This window comes from Uranotaenia lowii, chromosome 2, assembly GCF_029784155.1.
Source record: "Uranotaenia lowii strain MFRU-FL chromosome 2, ASM2978415v1, whole genome shotgun sequence".
In the NCBI taxonomy this organism is placed as follows: domain Eukaryota; kingdom Metazoa; phylum Arthropoda; class Insecta; order Diptera; family Culicidae; genus Uranotaenia; species Uranotaenia lowii.
The window spans coordinates 12,982,325-13,002,279 of record NC_073692.1 but is presented as its reverse complement, the minus strand read 5'-3'; the positions used below and the strand labels follow the sequence as shown (position 1 = coordinate 13,002,279).

Sequence of the window (19,955 nt, the reverse complement as noted above, 5' to 3'; positions counted from 1 at the left end):
AGGAAACCGGCCCGAACTTCGATCGAATGGCGGCAACGTCGTCGTCGTCGATGGGTTTAAAAGTTAGTTCCGTGCCTTCCCGGGGCCAAAACGGTCAGTTTCAATTTTGTGTGATGTTGTTGCTGCCAACGGGGGTTTTTGTTTTCATCACCCCCGCAAATTTTTCTATCCCATAGTAGTGAGTTCCAAAAACCGAAATGGAAAAAAATCGGGCTGATAGGTCATTTCCTATATACTTTCGTTTTCCTTTTTTTTTCGAGTTAATCGCCAATCGAGATCTACAATCCACCGAGTAACCTCCGGAAAATCTCTCCACCAAATCCCATGAAAGATCTTGTGACTGATAGCGGCAGATACAGGGTAGGGTACTGACTGGTTAATAGTAGCAACACAGTAGTAGGCGGTGCCGGTTTAAAATAGGCTTTTAAATGGCACACACAAAAAGAAGAAGGCCGCTCATTCACTCACCTTCTCGTGGCTGACTTTGATTGATTTGAAATTTGCCATGTATCTACTGATGGTGCAAACTCGGTAACCAATAAAGGGTAGGTTAATTTCTCGAAACGGCGAATGTTTTTCAAATTTTGTCGGACCGAGATTCGAGAATCTCTTCAAAAATGATCTACATCCGTTTGTTTACAGTTTGTACTTTGAAAAATCGGAACAAAAATTGGCGGATGCCTCTCTGAAAAGTTTATAATCTTCGTGGATTTTACGATTGCGTGTATGCGTGCTCTGAGGAACAAACACACAATCGGCACTACTCTGACAGCATAAAGCTTGCGGCGGGTGGACGAGTTATCAGATTGATCCAAATAGTCCATCATCGGATGAGGGAAAAGAGCTTTCACCGGTTGCCCCAAACAATGCGAAAAAAGGCCGAAATTAAAACAGTGCAAATTTTTTGCACATCATCATAACACTAAAATTTAACACGATAGTGAGGTAGTGAGAAAGCCATCCGGCAATCATGAGACGGAAGTCGAAAAGTTGAGGAAACCAGCCTTGTCAAATGATGAATAGCCAAAAGCTAGATCTGATCTTGATGGATCGGAAGGAGCAGTTTTGCTTGGAATGTTTTTATCACGTTGGAATGTTCGTAGTGTTGATTGCCTCCAATGACTTAACCGAGTTCAAATGATCGAGAGAAGAATTTCAATGCATAAGCTTCGAAAGCAATATCACATCGGACATATATCAAATATAGGTTTCAATAAGATATTCATACAATGTAACGAAGTGAGGTCAAAATGATAACACACTTTGATATTCCGGTTTAGTCAAAATTTTGTGGTCATTCAGGTATAAATCTATTAAGAAATCTCAAAAAAATGTTTCTATGAATTAGAGAACGTTAAAGAATATTATAATATTTTCTAAACTTAAAAAATTTCAAATACAAATAAATAATTTAGACTGTTTTATTCATCTCAACTTGTACCTCTTTAATTTTAAAGGCCTTAAATGCAAAACTTAGTGAAGTGTAGGAATATGGATTGAAACGAGTTTGACAAATGAAGGTTGATTAAAATGTAGGAATAGAACAAAATTGGTCCAAGGAAAAAGCCTAAGGGTTCTTCCGAAGTGGTTGCTGATTAGTAACTAGTCTATAATACTGTTATTTAGTTTTCTAAAATGATATCAACTCTGGAAGTTCCCACGGTACCATATTACCCATAGACGGTCCACATTTTGGCCTCCATTTCTTCCGAGGTGGCCACTAGATCGCTGCCAAAGATGACTTTTTGCTCCAATATGTTTTTTCGATGCCTTTTGGGTCACCAAGTATCAAAATAAATGTAAAATATGAAATGATTTGATTGATTCCTGAGTATGTAGTAATTTTGTATGGAAATTAGTATGGATGAAGAAATTTTTGCACATTAAATCATTCAGAAAATTCAATTCAACTTGAAATGAAGTTGGTCTTTGATTTTTGGTTTTGACTTTTCTTACATTTTTTGCTTAGATGACAAGCAGCTCAACATTTCATGAAAAAAGTTATAACCATTTCAAAATAAAAAAATCTTGATCCATTGAAAGGTACCATTGAAAGGACTTTGCTTGATAGAGCTTTTAATAATTTGATGAAATGTTTTTCAAAGGTTATATAAATCAATAAATTCCCTGGCTATGCAAAGCAGTTTTTCGAGATTTTTTTATTCTCATCCGGTTACACAGCTTTCAAATAAGCAGTCGAAAACGCAAAAATTAAAAAAAAATATATTGAAAAAAAAATGTATAACATCAAATATCTTTTGTGGGGTACAAATTGAAAAATTTTGTTTTTCTATACAAATTTCCATACAAAATGAAAACTCGTTATTACGCTAATTAAGGACTGGATGAATCGGTTCCAAAATTTTTATTGCTATTTCTGGCAGCAATAAAAAGTTATCGGAGGTGTAAAAATTCAAGAATTTGAAATTTCCATACAAAGCTTGCAGCGGTCTAGAGTGGCCACTTGGTCTTACGAAATTTTCTCGAAAACAGAACAAATTTAGTCACACAAGCTCTATTTAACGGTTTTCTGCCTTTAATAAGGCCACAACAAATTTGTCACCTCCCCACGTCCTTCGATTTTTCGAAGGGCCCGAAGGGGTAATATATAAAATTGAAGGTATTTTAGTGTAAAATTTACAAAATTCCTCGAAAACTGAAAAAAATTCTAGAGCGAAAGTAAAACTGTAAATATGAGAATTGTATCACCTTTTGTATTCGAGATTTTTCAATATTTTCTTCTAGGATAACTCAATTTTTCAATATTCGGCATTTTAGATTGTATGCAAGTTTGTTGCATACAAGCTTTTGTTCAATTCAAAGATTTAAAAGGAATTTCGCATGGAAAGGATTCCTAAATCTTATTTCAAAAAATGGTGAGTCCGTGCAGCTTGTTTTATGGCGGTTTTGTTATAGTCATGCAAAATGCTTATATTTTTGTTTCGACCATTTGTTTTCAGATAGTTTTAAAACGCTAAAAAAGCTTTTAGAGTGATGAATGCTCTGTTAAAACTGCAATAAAACACAAACTTAAAAGTTTGCTCTAAGCTTTCTTTTGGATGTTTTATAGGAACTCAGTGCATGATTATTAAACCACCATAAAACTAAGTGACAGTTCTCAATGAAGATGTCAAAACAGGACACGCTCAGGTAAGATAGCAAATATTCGAACTGTGTGATGGTTTTGAGTTTAAATTAAAAAAAAATACTTAAAAATCTTTGAAAACTTTATATTACCGGAAGTGGTATGAATATCTCTACAATATTAGTATTGAGTGAAGGGCCCAAATAGTAGGAAAAATTTTGTTGCTTGACGCCATCATAACTCAAAAATGGCGGCATCCGCTTTTATTTTCAAAGCTGTAAATTACTGAAAATCTCATGAAACCTTCACAATATGGTTATTAAGTAAAAGGACTGGAAGGGCAAGTAGAAATCGAATTTCATTCTTCGTCGCCATCTTGAATTCCAAGATTGCGGCTATCACTCAACTTGAAAATACTGTAAATGACTGAACATCTCATAAAACCCTTACAATATGGTTAGTTGAAAAACGATCAACGAGTAGAAGTCGAATTTCCTTATATGATACCATCTTCAAATCCAAGATGGCGGCTTCCTTTGAACTTTAAAATGTTGTTAATGACTTAAAATCGGAAGAAGCCCCAACAATATTGGTACAGGGTGAAAGGGCTAAAAGCAAGGGATTGCAGTGGAGAGAGAATTCTTTGCATTTGGAATGGTAATGATCAAAATTCCACAACTGCTTAACAAATTGCAACAATTTGCAACAATTAGCACATTTTCACTCTCTCTGAGCACCGGTTTCTCTCATTTTAACCTAAACCTTCTAGTTCTCTCTAACAAATTGCCACAAATTACCACAAATTCAATCATTGACAGCAAAATTTGTTTGATCATTGACGATGATTCTCCGTTTATCTCAGTCCCCTGGCTAAAAAACTAGAAATCGAATTTCACTCTCGGACGCTATATTGAAATTCAAGATGGCAGCTTTCGCTTAGATTTAAATGCTTTGAATGACAAAAAAAATCGCACTAAACCGCCACTATATGGGTATTGGGTGAAAGGGCAAAACAAGAAGTTGATTTTTTTCTTTCCGACGCCATCTTGAAATCCAAGATGGCGGCTTCCGCTGAACTTTGAAATGCTGTTAATCACTGGAAATAAAATGAAACCATCACAATATGAGTATTGAAAGAAATACCTAAACTAGTAGAAGTCGCGTTTCGCTATCCGACGCCATCATGAAATCCAAGATGGCAGCTTTCATTGAACATTGAAATTATTTTAACCACTGAAAATCGCATGAAAGCCCCACAATATTGGTATTTGGTGAAAGGGGTATACTAGAAGATGTCAAATTTTTCCTTTCCGACGCCATCATGAAATCTAAGATGGCGGCTTCCGCTGAACATTAAAATGAATTTTAAACATTTTAAAATCTCATGAAATTCTCACAATATAATATGGGTATTGGGTGGAAGGAATAACTTGAAGAAGTCGAATTTCACTATCTGAAGCCATCATGAATCCAAGATGGCGGCTTTCGCTTTTCTTTTCAAAACTATAAATTACTGAAAATCTACACTGAACCCAAAATCACACTTAAAATACACTTGACGTTTCACTTAAAAATGGGAGTTCAGTGAATTTCTTCATTTCAAGTGGCTCATGTAGATTTCACTTACCCGTCACTTATGTTTCAAGTGACCGAATCAATGTTCACTAACTCATCACATAAGTTTTAAGTGACTGTCACTTGAAATTCCTCTGAAAATCCACTTACTTCGCCGCTCACTTCAATTTCATTACATTCTCACATAAAATTCACTTGACCCGTCACTTAATTGTCAAATTCACTTGACCGGTCACTTAAAATTGAAATGAATGTACAGGTAGCGAATGACAGCCATGTTGTGAAGGATTGTTTTTATTATGGAAACATAACAGAATTGTGTATGAGCTGGTAGGTGCAGAAAAAGAGTCATCTATAAGTTTCATAACAATTATATACTTCCAGAGCCCGAAAAAAATATCCTGTGAGGCGAATAATACGTCGTAGTGCAACTATTCATCCGAATGAGGGGCCAAAATATGAATCGGCAGAAGTTGTAACTTCTACAGAGCAACTATGAATAAATTGGCCATGGTGGGAAATCTTTGTTGGATGTAAGTTGTGATAAATTTTCAATAATCAAAATATTTCAATTTAATGTTTATTTTTCTTTCTGTCCTTCAAAACAGGTTTCGGAAATGCTTCCCGATGGTATTTTTATTCTGAAATTTTCAAGAACAGTGCAAATAAAAGTAAGTAGGTACATATCATGAAAATAAAACATCGAAACATTATTAATTTATTTTTTTTATTTTCAGAAAAAATCAACCTAAATTTTGGGAAAAAATCGAAAAAGTAGATGAGTATTTCACGCCAAAACTTTAATTGGAACCCATCAATAAATTTGTGAAAAAACAATGTATTTTATCGAATTCGCAAATAAATAAATAATTGTTTTGATTAAACGAAGTTTATTGATAATTTATATTCCGAAATTTCATCTTAAAATCACTATGACTCAAAGATTTAATAGACCTGAGCATACATTTCATATTCACTTCAGGCTCACTTAGATTTCACTTCGTCACTCACTTGAAATTCACTTGACCATTCACTTAAGTGAATATCACTTGACGGTCACTTAAAATTCACATGAATTCACAAATGGCGCAAATTCACTCCAGAGGTCACTTACATTTTAAGTGAAAATTATTTTCGGTGTAATGAAATATCCACAATAAGAGGTACTAGGTGAAAAAGATCAACGAGTAGAAGCCGAATTTTGTTATCTGACGCCATCTTGAAATCTAAGATGGCGGCTTCGATTAACTTTGAAAATGCTATAAATCATTGAATATCGCATGAGACCTTCAAAATATGGGTATCAGTCAATTGGGATAAGCTAGAAGAAGTTGATTTTTGCTTTCTGAAGCCATCTTGAAATCCAAAATTATGGCATCAGCTGAACTTAAAAATGCTTTAAATGACTGAAAATTGGGTATTGCGTGAGAGAGCTAGAAGTCGAATATCTTTATCAGACGCCATCTTTAAAATCCAAGATGGCAGCGTTCGCTTTTTAAATCCCGACTTTAACCGGTATTTTCCGAATGAACCCACCCTGCTTATTCAGTAATATACTCTCAATGTGACAAGAATGACCCTCGAAATGGGAGATTTTGTTTAGCTTTTCACGAATACATACAAATCGGTGGGATTGTTTAAGTTGTGTGAGAAAAAAAGAAGTTAAATAACCACAAAAATTCCTAATCCAAAAATCAATGAAAGTGCAAATGAAAAAATCTAGTTCAGCGCCCTGAAACAAAACCAAAATTGAGACCTCAATAATCGAAACCAAAATTAAAACCGCTAAACTTTCAATGTGCAGCGGTGTTAATTCGACTAATTGCCCTGGGTCAGAGATAAGATCGTCGATTGTCGGATGAAAAGAGTCAGTAATAATGCAGCTAATTCCCGACCACTTCCGCGCGCGGTTCCGGATCGTGGGTCACGTTCAGCAAATAATCTATGTATTCGACGACGAAGCAGCTCGCCTACGCACGGGCTCGAAAACAAATAAAAGAGAGGAAAATACTAACAGGAAAAAACACCTCCGAACCAAAAAAAAAAACTAAAACAAAACAAAACAATGGTCTACCATCAATCATTAATTACCATATGCTTAACATCTACACCAACATAAAGTAACTTGTCTCGCCGTCGTCGTGTATTTTTTTTCAATTTTCGTCCGATTCGTCGTTTTCGGAAATGTGAAGACAAACTATAGGATTATCATTTTTTCCACTCGGTTTCGGTTTTAAGTTTGGTTTGGTTAGGACTTTCGGTGCCATAAACACGTGACAATGTTGTTGTCTTTCGCTAGCGGTGCAAAATTTGTTGAAATAGAAATACTATAAAGCATAAAGGAGAGCCCCCAATTTAAAATGCACTTTAAACGAAACGAAACGAAAACCCCACTTTTTGATGAGGGGTAATGGAGTGTGACGGCCAGCGCGCGACCGCTTTTAATGGGAATTTCATGCACAAGGTTGTGACCCCTCGGAACAAATTTTCGAAAAATGGGTCCTTCTCCATATGAGTTATGAGGCGAGAGCTAACCCCTAGCGAAGTCGAACGGAATTAAGCCAGCCGTCTTTTTAAATCCTTTTTTCTTCTGTTCGAAGGGGGTGTGTAAGTGGTCATACGTAAACGCATAAATATGCGTGGTATCGTTAGATAAATTTATTTGACTCAGCTTACACCCATTTTATCATATGGTGCTCGGTGGAAAATGGGACAAGTTTGCTGACCCTCTACGGGCAGATTGATAGGGAAACAGCTGGCCGAAATCGAGAAAATTTAAAAAAAATCGGCCTTATTATAAAGCTCAGTTGGCAAGTCAATTGATATAAAGCCGCGAATGCCATAAGATGGTAAAACTACTATAATCGAAACAAAAAAACAAGATTACCTTTTCAATGACTGTCCGCCATTTGCATCGTTGATTCTGTCAAGGCGCGAATGACATAGAGATTTTAAAACGACTATAATCGAAACATTTATTTTTAATTTCTTTCCGTTGTATAAACGATAAAAAATTCTCATTGAATTTGATTTATAATATAAATTTTTCACATACATATTATTTGATTCTAGATTTCAGTTGCATCATAGTATACACTTTATACTATAAGTGTAATAGTAAGCTATTACGTAATGTTTGAAATTTAGAAATGAAGAGTTAATCACCGTAAATTTATTTTATAATAATTGAAAGATTATAGACAAATAGAAGATTAGAATAAGATGAAAGATGTTGAAAATGAGCGGAAAGGTAATCCTATCTTCTATCCGTCTACAATCTTTCAATTCTTCTTTATTCTTTCTCAAAGAATATAACATTTCACCGATATAGCCGATAGAATAATTACATAAAATAGTTTAAATTTATTCTGAGACTTATTTTTAAAACATTAAATCACACAAAAAACTATTATACTGTTTTAATCTAAAAATCGAGTCTTGATATAAATAAGCATTTCCAATATCTTAGAAAACTCTCTTTACTTTCAATCTTACTAACTATTTTCTTGAAAATCTTGAGAAGAACTGAGGATTCCAAAACCCACGTAAAAATACTTCAATAAAAACTGAAAAATGGGAGTTCAAACATTTCGTACGCATATTAACAAGAAACATGTACAATAATTTTGGGGTTTTTTTAAGGCTTGTCAACATTTGGTCCTGCTTTTAAGCTTTGCCGCTCTTGTCTTGCCACCTCGTTAACTTTTCAAATTTTTTTGAATTTGTTTACCAAGTTGTCCTCAAACGCTGAGACTGTCAACATAAGTATTACGCTGTACTCACCTCCATGTAATAAAAAGGAAGATTTCTTACATCCCTCTCTCCCCTAGTAAGATCTTACGTTTTTAATTCTTTGAAAAATTCAACATTATTTCTTAGAGAAGACATGAATATAGACAAATTTGACATCAAAACAACTGTGGTCAATGTTTATGATTATGAAAAAATAACGCAGAAATCGTGAAGAAATCACAGCCTAAAGAAGATAAAAAATTAAGTATTTTTTTTAAATACAATGGCGTTATTGGTGTTTTTGGTAAATCGTGTATATAATTAAAGATTTAAGGCGTACAATTCTAAGGTAACTTTTTTTTTCGAGCACCTAATAACTTATTACCAGTCTTTTTCCCGAAGCATGTTTTTTTGATTTTTTTTTCTTGGACTAAAATTTTAAAATAAATTATTGTAGCTGAATATTGGAGAATCATATTGGAGTCACGTTACAAGCTGTCCAAAACTATAAATATTGTAAAAATTGGTCGATAAACGAGAGAGTTTTTAGAGCTGTTAGGGGTAATTTAACCCCTGGCGGTAAGAATAGTTATAACACAATCATCATTCAATGTTCGAAAAACGTTATTTGACCCACCAAGGCCTTTAAGCGACCACGAAAAGTAAGGGAAAATAGTAACTTTAAATGGAATTAGGGCAAAATAAGTGATCACATCAAGTCAAAAATTTTATCAATAGGGACTTAACAAATTTAAACTAATAGATTGAATAAGCAATTTAAAACAGCTTTTTATAAAGATTTATGAGCTCCTGACAACAAACTTTTATAGTTTATCACATGGTGTCTTGGGTCTTTATTTGAGGTCTAAAAAATTTCGTTTTGATCTAAAACTCATCGTGAGAAAATCTTAACTTTTAGGATTGTATGGAAAAATTTAAAAATTTGTTTTGCAAAACAAATATAATCTTTCTTTTTACTATGGAAAGCATTTTATCGTTTTTGTGTCAATTTATAAATTCTTTAAAAGATTTATTTTCTGGTGACAAACTTTATCGAAGAGTATTATCATTTAGTTAAAAATAACAAGGAAGTGAATGCATTTTGAGCCAAAACAGCAAAAAAATAGGCCTCAAAACACCTCAGAAATAATTAGTCATTTTACATTTTTACATATTCAGTTCTGTAATTTTAATGCACCAAAAATACAGCTAAAACCTAAAAATGAAGATTGTTAAAAATTATTTCATTTCTTAAACTTTTCAAATGATACTTAAAAAACTATTTTGTATTTTTTGCATAAGTTTCTTAGATGTTTTCATCGACAAACGAATTCATAATTCATACAGAAGAGGGTAAAAAGGACTCAAAACCGCCTTGCATGTTTTAAAGAACATACGTACTGCCGCTATTCGCAAGACTGTCCCATATGCATTTTCGTCATTTTTCAGTTTATCTCAAAAATCGTTCAAATACAGTAAGTTCTTCAATGTAGACTAAAAACTTTCATAACTTTGTTCTCAACATATATGAAAAAAAAATACCAAGTCATGTCTGTCCCATATGAAATATACCCGCAAATCTGTCCCATATGTCTATTTATACAGAATGCTTCAAAATTGCTCCTCTAATTTATGTTAATTTTACAAATATTCATACAATGTTTGCGACAAAATAAGCATTCATTGAAATTGCGAAAGTTAGACTAGACAAAACAGTACAGTAAAGTTAAAAATAACAATCTCCATAATTTTTACAAGCTAAGTTTTGCCTAATGGGTAAATTTCATCAAACTGTTTTTTTTTTTAAATTTCGCATGAAGCTTATTGAATTGTTCTTTGTAAAACATGGAAAATAGTCAGCTACAAAGCCATATTTTTAAGGTTTTTGTCATGCTGTTACTTGCTGCTTGGACTTTCATAAAATCTATGAACAAAAATACGCGTACCTGGTAGCACACGCTTAAGTCATATTGAATTGATTTTTCTCATCAAATATTTGCAGCCAAGATACTTTGCTGTTTCTGATGCAGCATTAATTTAATTTGAAGGTATTTATAGTCTTTCTAAAAAGATAATCGACCGAAAAACTTTCCAAAATATGATGGTACAGGTTGTTTTATTCATGGAACGTTGTTATTCATTTTATTTTAGACTCACTCAATTCTTACGATAAACTTTCTTTATCTTTGACTATCTAAACATGTCATAAATATCATTTCAAACTTATTTTTATCAGTAAACAACCAGTAAAGTGAATAATACAGCGCAGATATAGAGAATCAAATGATCAACTAACAAAAAAAAAACCAAATATGGGACAGCTTAGCGGGTATATTTAATCCGCATGCGAAATATACTCGCAAGGCTGTCCCATCATTATTTTCTCCTCCGCATCAACAACTTCCAAATCAAAAACACATTGGACGAAATTCTACAACAATTATCTTAAAATCTGTGAAGAAAGAAGTAGAAAAGATAAAGTTTCAACCGAGAAATCCACGAAAGCTTATAAAAATCTTTAAAGCCGTTTTTCTCGGTTCGTTGTTTTTGCATATGGGACAGACTTGCCGGCAGCGGCAGCGTATAGGAAACATGAAAAACTCGAATAAATTTTCGATAAATTTAAAATTTCAGAAGATTTTTTAATTTGCATTGAGAATAAAAAAGTTAAGAAATTCATGCCTTTGAAAAGACCTAAAAATGTTGAAATATAAGGTTACGGTCTTCGACAAAGTTGTTCAGCGGAAAATTTCCCTTTTTGAAAAATGATTGACAAAAATTTTGAGAAAACTGCAGAAAAGCACTGAAAGAAATTAAAAAAAATATGACAACGTGTTGAAAAATAAAGTAATAATGACAAAAATATAACAAAACTGCGTGGCAAAAATATAAATAATTACTAAAATTTGAAAAATGACAAAAATTTGAAAGAACTATGACAAAAATATGACAAACAAAATAATGACAAATGACAAAACTTTGAATAAAACACGACAAACGTGCTGAAAAAATTATACCGAAAAATATGACAAATTTCGCCAACTAATTTACAAAAATAACAGAGTAATAAATAAATTTACAATAAAATCACAAAACTGACACATATAATAAAAAAATATATTTCAAAGGTGGTAAAAACATGGCAAAAATTTGACATTAAAATGAAAAAAAATAGGACAAATGGAATAGGAATATGACGAAGTTCTGAGAAAAATATGATAAAAGTCTGACAAAATTATGAAGAATGAAATTAAAAGATAACAAAATACTTTTAAATACATGTAAAAAAAAATACAAAATGATGACAAATACATAATACAAATAAATATATTTGTCATATTAATATTTCATTTGTCATATTTTCCATAATGTTGTCAAATATTTGTCAAAGTTTTTATTTCGTGTTTTGTTATCATTGTAATTTTTTTGTTATTTAGTTTAGTCAATTTTAATTAATTTTGTGAGATTTTTTTAATATTTTGGTCATTGCTTTGCCATTTTAATGTCAAATTTATCAAATTTTGGTATATTTTTCAAATATTTTTATCACCTTTGCCATATTTTTCTCAAAGTTTTGTCAGTGTTTCGTAATTTTTGTTGTCATAATATTGTAAAATATCTTTTCATAATTTTGTTATATTTTTGTCATAGTTTTGGTAGATTTGTTTTCATGCGATTTTCAGTCATTTGAAATATTTTAAAGTTGAGCGGAAGCCGCCGAATTGGATTTTAAGATGGCGTTTCATAGCGTCAGACTGCAAAATTCGACTTCTACTAATTGATTCCTTTCACCTAATACGACAATTATGGGTGTTTTATGCGATTTCAGCAGTGTTTTTTGCCATTTTCGCCATCTTGGTTTTTCGCGGAATTAAAGCGGTTTTTTTGCGCGGCACGTATTCCCCGTTCACAGTTTTTATTCTGCAAATAAATTTGCAAAGATTTTTTCACGTGTGAATAATTCAGTGTTGAACCGCTTCGCAATTCGCGTGCACTGTGGCCGGCCTTCAAAAACGAACTTGCGAAATTCATCCGGTGAATGAATATTTCGCTTCGCAGTTCGCTTCGCGCTCACTGTGTTCGTACCCTTAGGAATTGGCACAAAAACTGTCCGCTGGCTCGATTCCACAGAGGAAACAAAAACGATGTTGATTTTTCAGTACAAAATATTCAATTTTCCATACAAACCTAAAAGTTTAAATTTACTCATGTAAACGTTACATCAAAATTCTACAAAAATTCATGGATGAGTTTTGGACCAAGACGAAGCTTTTAAGACCCCAGGGCAAATTCAAAAATGACCCCAAATCGACTCAGTCTAATGAGTATGCCCAGTCGAACTCTTGAGGTCTGCCACTGAAATCCTGTTTTGATCGTGGTCAAAAAATAGTTCGATTATATGAACTTAAGTATAGTTCAATTTTTCCTCCTTGCGATGGTTCAAAACGGAGTTCGAACTGCGAACTAAAACTAAAACTAAAGCCATTTTCTTTCAGCTAAGGAGCAAAACTGAGATCGCTCTAATGAACTAAAATTTGAACCCTCTTTGTGTATGTTGAACTGAAAGCACTTAGCGAGTTCGGCTGTCGAACTGCATTTTGAGTAGCTACGAATAAAGGCAATACAAATTGGAGTTCGGCTGTCGAACATACTTTTGAGAATGCCAGCCAGAACTTAGTTTTGCGATTGCCCAGTCGAACTCAAAGTGGAGGGCTGCCACGGAAGTGCTGGTTTGAACCAAAACAACTTAATTTTGAGTTTGAAAAAAGGAATGTGTGTTAAAACGTTTTGGATAAATACACTTTTCTCAGCTAGTATTAAGAATTTAATGAATTTTAATCCAATTCTGATAATAAAAATTATTTAAAAAAAACAATTTTATACAAATCACAAAAGCTAGACTATACTATGGTGTCAAATTGAATTTACATGTTTGGGTTCCTGGTTATGAAAAAATCCTTCTGAAAGCCTAAAAAATCAGAACACTATTTCCATCCTAATACTCCGTTTGAACATTTAGTGAAACTTATTGATACAAATGGTAATGTAATGTTTCAGGCAACAAATTTCGAATGATTTGGGGGCACTGAATCCAAGTGTGAAATTAGATTTTTTCCATCAGCTCTTCCAAAATAAGTAAAACTGTGGAGTATAACAAACAATTTCAATTTAATTCAATAATCAACTTCCCCAAAAACCGTAAGTAATTTTGACTTCTGAGAAAAAAGTTATAGAAGTTTTTTTTTTGGTTTATGTTTCCCCGTTCTGAAAAAAAAATGAGAATTTTGAAGAAATTTAAAAGTCAAAATAATTTCCAGTCTTCAGCAAAGTTGTAGAATAAATAGAAATATTTAAAATCAAAAATTCAAAACGTTCTTATGTGAAGCTAGAATAAATTAAAGCTTGTTCCATTTAAAAATAGGGATTTTTTTTATTTAAGGAACTTTTATCTGAAATTGAAATAACTCGGAAAAATTTGAATGAACGTTAATAAGTAAAGGATAGATTCAAAATATGTTTTTGTTTTTTTTAGTAGGTTTGTTATTAATTTTAAATTTGTTTTACTCAAAACTGATGTTGTGACCAGAGGTGATAGACGGAATGCGACCAATTATTCGAATTCAGGACTCTGAAATTTTCTAAAATCAGTTATTGAAACATAGACACCAAAATGCTGTACACCTGTGTTATCTAAGTGACTTTGCGGTTTGCAATTCGCAATCGGAAATGTTCGATAGATTCACCCGAATGGCATCGATTGAATGTGTCGTAATATGACTAATAGCGTAAGAAATAAGTGCCACATCGCTGCAAATGTCCATTTTTTTCTACAAAAAGTGCTATCTTGCAAATACCTACTTACAGGTACAACACACCAGTACAATTTCGCATGCAAATTCCACTCATCCATCGAACGAACGATTAACTACTGACTGGTGGTCAAACGGTTTTTTTTCTCAACGTTGTGATGATAGACGTTTTTTTTAACTTAAATATTAATCAAGGTTTATTCAACTTTTGGAGTTGAATTTATGTAAGAAATAATATGAGTTTGGCGATTTTTTTCAAGGAAACTTTGTTTATAAATTTAACTATCAAACATTGGAAAGAATTATGCAACAGCCCAAACATTTTGGCGAACGCTTTTCGTTTTTATCTCTTTTCCGATCGCCTTGAAAATGTTTGTGTGCCAAACCTGTTTCCTACTTCGACTTCAACAAGAACCTGGAACGCTGCTTGTTGTTCTTTCCAGAGATTCCTCAGACCTCAAACCGTTCTCCAGTTAACTGTTGACTTTGATCCGGTTGCCACATATTTCCCCCCACAGGGTTTCTCTGTCTGTGTTCGTTCTTCTGTTTGGCTTATCGTGCTTACGAGAACAGAAGGAACAACCACAAAAACACCAACAGACACACACTTGACTGGGAAGCCTACAACAAACGTGTACGACTGATTTGGGGGGGCCTACTTTTTCTACTTGTTCTTGGTGCGAGATCGAGGTGGGACCCAAAAAAAATAATAGCAGATCGCGTAGCAGCAGACTTTTGTGGGTAGTGTCTAGTGTGGTTTTCTTCTTCAACTCGCTTGTATTTTACTTCTGTTTTTGAACGCGCTCGACAATTCTTTTTGAGTTTCTTCTTGTTGATGCACTTTTTTGGGTTGTGCTGGAACTGAACAGAACCCACCGCACACAAACATATACACACAGCGACAAAGAAAAAAGCAGCAAACAAACGCACTTGCTGCTACAATAATAAATTTTTTCGCTGAGCACTACAGCCCCTCTTGTGTGAAGGAAGAAATAAAAAAAATGACACCGTGCCTGATTGCATTGAACAAAATCGCTGTTATCAAGAGGAAATTACACGCAGCAACCCGTGACTTTGCCACATGGCGGCTAGGCTGTTGTGTTGTGGTTGTTGTTTTCATTAATGTCGATGGCTGCTAGACTAGACACATAGTACGAAAAACGGAGCCGGCCAAGGCCAACTTCGACTCCTTTTCCGACCTGTTCAGACCTAGTTTAGCAGCTCCATCAGCCAAATGGCTGCTGTCGTCAGATAATGGTCGTTGCATAAAAAACCCCCTCAAGTGTTGACCTATCTAACTCCACAACGAATCTTTTGTTGGAACCCCAATTAGAATTAATTTTTCATATCTTTGTACAGATAATAATCTACCAACTGTTTAGCTTGCTTGCCATTTGCTAATGCGAATAAATAGAAAAGGTAGAAAAACCTGCTTCATTACATTCAATTGCCGTTGTTTTCGTTGATGATCGATGACTGTGCCGTATCTTCTGCAAACCGTAACGTAATCCTCCTGCAGCAGCAGCAGCAGCAGCAACAATAACAGCGATAGAGAAGTAGAAGACCGTGGCTGGTCGTCGTCTTCGCTGATTGAACACACTCTCGGGGCCGATCTTGAAAGATGGCAAACAATTTTTTCCTTCAATCTTCGAGATTTCTTCTGAACAAGCCGATTCGTCAAAGCCGTCTTTGATCGTCTAACAACAGCACACGATTCTTGCAATTTTACTTTAACTTTTCCTCCCAACTTTTTTTCCCACACAAGAAAGATTCTCCGCGATGCACAAGGCCTACTTGGGCTCAAGCACTTTTTTAAGATTTTTTTCAATTTAAACTCTTCTCGGTGTCACCGCGCCAAGAACATTCGCCACACAAACATTCGCCACGACACACAAGCGCCCTCACAGATCCCCAATACCATGTGCAGGAGGCTTGAACGGAAATACACTGACCTATTGCTTCGTCACTCCGTGATCTTCAGAATAACCGAGAAAATTTCTCATGCAATATGCATGCCCTTTTCCCCAAAAACCAATAATTCGCAATCAAACTCCGTGCAAGAAAAACTCCACTCGAAAAGCCAATCTACAGCAAAACAGAAAACTGGCACAAGTTTTTCGAATTGGAATCACCGACCTCTGCGGCTGGGCTCGCAATGTTGTGATGGAAACTTTAAAATAACGAGAAAAAAAATGTCTTCTTCCACTGTGCCCGCTCGCAGGGAAAATTAATAAAAAAAAACACCGAAAAACAAAACCGAAAACGCGTTACTCTACTTCCGCACACGAGCACTACAAGACGATTCACAAACTCCTTTTAAAAGTCTGGGCTAAAACAACCGAAATCCGGATTGGTTCCGTTCCGTCCGGATCTTTGCTGTTGGCGAAAAAACACGCGTTCTATTTCAACAAAACAGTGTTCTCTCGGACAGGGTCGTCTAGCTGCTTCACAACTCACAACTCAACTAAACTGCACCCTATGCACACCAGTTCGACAAACGTATAGCAGGCGGTTCGTTAAAAAATTTTCCGGTTCTCCGCTGATTTCACGCACACTACTGAAGATTATGCACTTTCCGGTACAGTTGTGTGAGTGCAATCACAGTTGCCGGAAAAACTTAACGAAAGGCCATCGAAGCGGTGAATGATTCACCCATTGGACCATTTCCGAACTGTATTACGAATTTAAACAAAAGATTTTTTTTACTAAAATAACCGTTTTTTTTATTTCTCATCAAAGTATTGAGTTAAATGAAAAAGTAATGTATTTAATATTCATAAGGCTTCCGTGAAAAAAAATTGAAGTCCGTCACTTAACCAGAATATTGAATGATAATTAATACAAAATTCAAAACAGATTACGCTTTATAGCCTGACCATTATACAAATTAAACATACTGATGGACAATTTTCAAAAATTTATAACTTTTATAGCCATTCAAAGAACTTTGCCTAATTCGATACTTACAAACATGATTTCCTTATCCTGAATAACTATTGTTATATAATTGCAGTTGAAAGGCTGCGTGGATGTTTTTGCAGGTCTGCAAGATCGGTTACTGATTTTCCAGCAACACGAATCGATTGCTGAAAATTTCCAGCAAACCAGAGCAATTGCTGGAAAATTTAACGAAACGAATCATGTTTGCTGGCTTCCAGCATAAATTTGGATTGCTGAACGTTTCCAGCAAAAAAAAATTGCTGGAAATCGAATGAAAATCTTAGAATGTAAACGCTAAATTATATATATATATATATATTATATCAATTTTGAAGGTTTTTTAAATAAGTAATCCCATGGAAAAACTGGAAAAATTCATAAATTTGAAGATTTGAAGTTTTAACGTTCTTGAATGGTGATAAAATAAAACTGCAAAAATATTTTTTCCAAATCATGAAGTGCTTAAAAATTACAAAATTGAACAAGATGAAGAATGACAAAAATCGCAAATATGACAAAAAAAACAAAAAACAAAACTTAGCACCACGCATAAAAATATGATATAAAATATGACTGAAAATGGGCAAGAACTTACTTACAACTACGAGAATGATAATAATAACGGTTTATTTTGTAGAAAATTGTTTAGGGAAAACCGTTCAATTTGACAACGTTCGATTTCGGCAACACAGAACGTTCGGGCGTGTTGCCAAAATCTAACGGAGTCTGTAATTCGTAAAATTAGAAAAGTCTACAAAATTGACAAAATTATTAAAATAACAAAATTGACAAAAATAAGTACTTTGTCAAAATTGGCAAAATGCTTAAATTGAAAAAATCGACAATATTGATAGTGTTGGAAGAATTGACAAAATTGTCGTTCTCTTAAAAATTTTCAAAACTGCAAAAATTATCAAACTTGACAAAACAAACGATTTATTGAAATTTGAATAATTGATTTAAAATATAATTTAATGATTCAAAGTGTATAGAAAAAAATTGCAGCATTTCATTCAAATCCATAAACAGTTTCAGGAGGTTTTAAACAACAAGACCAGTTGGACTTTCATCTTTTAACCATTCCCAATCGATTCCACCCAATCGACAAAATAAGATTTTTTTCACGTTCATTTTCACGGGTAGTGTAAACCAGGATTTATTTATAAATCACATTAAATGTGAATTTTTTTTTCTGTTGAAACGATTTTTCAAAAATCCTTAATATTGCATTGCAAAATAACATCTGAATTTATTTGTAACAATATATGTAACGCGTTTTTTTTAAAAAAAAATTATAATAAGAATGTTAAATAGACTGAGTCGATTTAAGGTCATCTTTGAATTCCTCAAACCCTGGAGTCTAAAAGGCTTCGTTTTGATTCAAAACTCATCCATGATTTTCTGCAGAATGTTTAAGAAACGTTTACATGAGTAAATTTGAACTTGTAGGTTGGTATAGGAAAATTCAATATTTTGTAGTGAAAAATCAACATCATTTTTGTCTCTTCTGACCCCAGGGTTTGAGAAATTCAAAAATGACCCCAAATCGACTCAGTCTAATATGTAGGGTATTGTTCTTAAATGAATCATCCATCAGGATGAAAATCCTAGGAAAAAAAGAATGTCAATACTTTTTTGCAGTTTTATAAGAAAAGTAGTAAGGGATTGTTTTGAATTGTTTCTTAAGGACGTAGTTCCTTGAAATGTTTGTGAAAATTAAAATCCTCTAAGCTTCATCGCATCAGCATTCCTTTTCCCATTTATACTAATTTCTTCATAAAAACTTGTTTTTATTGAATTCTTGAGACTGTTGATACCCTTTTGAAAAAAATGGTAGCTATCACAAACACATTGAAAGCAGAATGAGAACTTAACGAAACCCGACCAAATGTCAGGTGATGATTTTTTATGAATGAATTATGGTACCCGGTTCTTCCAGAAGGTGTCGCCAGTAGATGGCAACTGTTAACATAGGCACAGTTAAAAAAAAAATGAATTTTTAATTAAACATGGGAAAAAAATATTGTTTTAGAGGACTTTTAAATTACAATTTTAATTTTTCCTATGACCTGGTGGAAATGTTAGATATTCAATCGAATATACATGCAATGGTTATTAAGAATTTAGTGTTTTTGATTTATATTATTTCGAAAGAAAAATGTTCAAACGAAAAATAGTGTTTTTTCTGCCGAGTTATAAATGCAGAAAGCAAAACTTGTTGAAATTAAACTACGCAGTTTAAAAGTTCATCTCAACTTCCGTGTTAGGATTCGATTATCTTTGATCAAGTTCCGTTTTTTTCTAAGAGATTTCAAATAAGCAACCCACGGTGTTAATTTCCAGTAAAAAAATTCTTGCGTAACATTTCATAAGGGCGAAACTAGCAGTTAGCTCGAAACGAGAAAAACGCGTTTGAAATTTCGGAACACCTATTCAAATTCTATTTAAAAAATCGACCACTTTTTGTCCAACAAAATAAAAAAATGTGCATTATATTCAGTTATTGTTCGATGGTTATCAAGAACTTTAACTTTTTTCACTTAATTTCAGAGATTTTCGAGTTTCGCCCTTTTATTGTTTTCGATTCCAGTTACGCCTGCAAGTTTCGCCCAATTGATCGGCCGTTTTTGTTTTGGTTTTGAAGTTTCGCCCATTCGTCCTACACGCAGAAACTAATTAGGCCGTTTTGTTACACACGGTCAACTCAGTTACGCCTTTTGGCCCTACACGGATAGAAAAATTCACTCCATATTGAATAGGCGTAACTTCATGTTCCAACGAAAATGCATCAACATGAAGTTTCGCCCAATTGA

At 33.7% G+C, this 19,955-nt stretch overlaps 1 long non-coding RNA gene across 1 annotated transcript; it reads left to right on the top strand.

Annotated features, from left to right (window-relative positions):
* Window positions 1-5,076: 5,076 nt before the first annotated feature.
* On the top strand, window positions 5,077-5,475 carry LOC129744836 (uncharacterized). Its single transcript, XR_008737005.1, has 3 exons — window positions 5,077-5,193; window positions 5,269-5,331; window positions 5,398-5,475. It is a non-coding gene; the product is annotated as an uncharacterized LOC129744836 (long non-coding RNA).
* Window positions 5,476-19,955: the final 14,480 nt, after the last annotated feature.